Below are 1,403 nucleotides of genomic sequence, written 5' to 3'. Positions count from 1 at the left end.
TGACGGCGATGCTGCACGCCCACCCGCACCCCGAGCTGCCTGCGGCAGAGGGGCTGGGAGCAGCCCTGGGCAGGGCTCTGCTCTTCCTAGGCCCACCGCAAGGACACTCGAGATTGCCCAGCCCACGCGGGGGGCCTTGGGGCAGGTCAGGGCTGGGGTATTTAAAATAATGGAGCAATGTGGCAAAACGACCAGGCAAGGGCCGCTCCAGCGTGGGCGAAGGCTCTGTTCTTGCCTCCAGTTTCACTGAAGCTGGTCCTCTCACGCCAGGCAGCTCTGCCTGCCTGCCCCCTGCCGCCCTCCGTGCAGCCTCCGCCGCCCTCACCGAGCGGTAATGCAGATGCCAAAAAAAATGAGTCTTCCCAGCCCTCTGCAGCGTTTGGTTTTCCTTTTCTTTCCCCGTGAGTTTCTACCAGCCGCTGCCGAAGCGTGTGGCAGCACGCTCTGTTAGCGAGCTGGCAGGAAAGCAGCTGCCTTTCTCCGGGCTCTTGGCTGCGAAACTCTGCAGCTTTTGAGCTGTATAGGTGATAATCTAGGGATAGCTCATGAGGCAGGACACGGAATCAGATGTTACCTGTTGGCAACTAATCATCCAAAGGGTTTGCTCTGACATGATCCATAAAGCATTGATCCTAACCCTCGGGCAGCCCAAATAGCACCAACCTCTTTCTTACAGTGTTTTCTGGAAATCATTCTTTTTATTTTTAGTTCTCCCTGCTTATATTTACTTTTACCTGCATCTTTTTCTTTTTCAAATCAAATGAAGAAATCCTTTGGCTGATGAACTGTACTTCCCAAAGTGACGTTCTACCGGCCGAGAGACAGCAGCCCTGTCAGTACAGCCTGCGGAGCACACGCTTCGGACAATGAGAGTACATGCAGAGAAATTTTCATACCAGGAGCTATGGGATTTAATTTATTTCAGTGCCAAATTAACAGCAGTACTTTTATCAACACGATTGTACATCACAACACCTGCAGTAGCACCAGCTGGTCTTTGTAATCCAGGCCTTCTGCCGTCCTTTGTTCCTAGCTGGAAGAGACTGCAGTCATCAAAACGGAGGGGAACCATTTTCTCTCCTGGGAACAGATCACCAAGTTCCCATAAGGCAAAACAGAATTATGCAATGAGGCAAGACAACGTCCTGGGCATGTGGAGTCTTGTCGCGTGCTCTCAGCGCTCGCATTCCAGCAGGCAGCCTCGGTGCAGGAGCGCAGCACAAAATGGTGGAAGGCTTCACACCCGCGCCTGCAAAACTCCGCAGCCGTGCTGCCGGAGAAACTGCGCCGAGCCCTCCCCACCCCTGTCCCAGCAGCGGGGCTGCTACGGCTCGAAAGCCGTTTGTGACCCAGGGAGAGAAGCTGTGCCCTCACCAGGTGGTAGCCAAGGTCATTCAAGAAAT

The sequence above is a fragment of the Egretta garzetta genome, unplaced genomic scaffold (genome assembly GCF_000687185.1).
Source record: "Egretta garzetta isolate BGI_Z169 unplaced genomic scaffold, ASM68718v1 scaffold245, whole genome shotgun sequence".
NCBI lineage: Eukaryota > Metazoa > Chordata > Aves > Pelecaniformes > Ardeidae > Egretta > Egretta garzetta.
Note: the sequence above shows the minus strand (reverse complement) of the source record.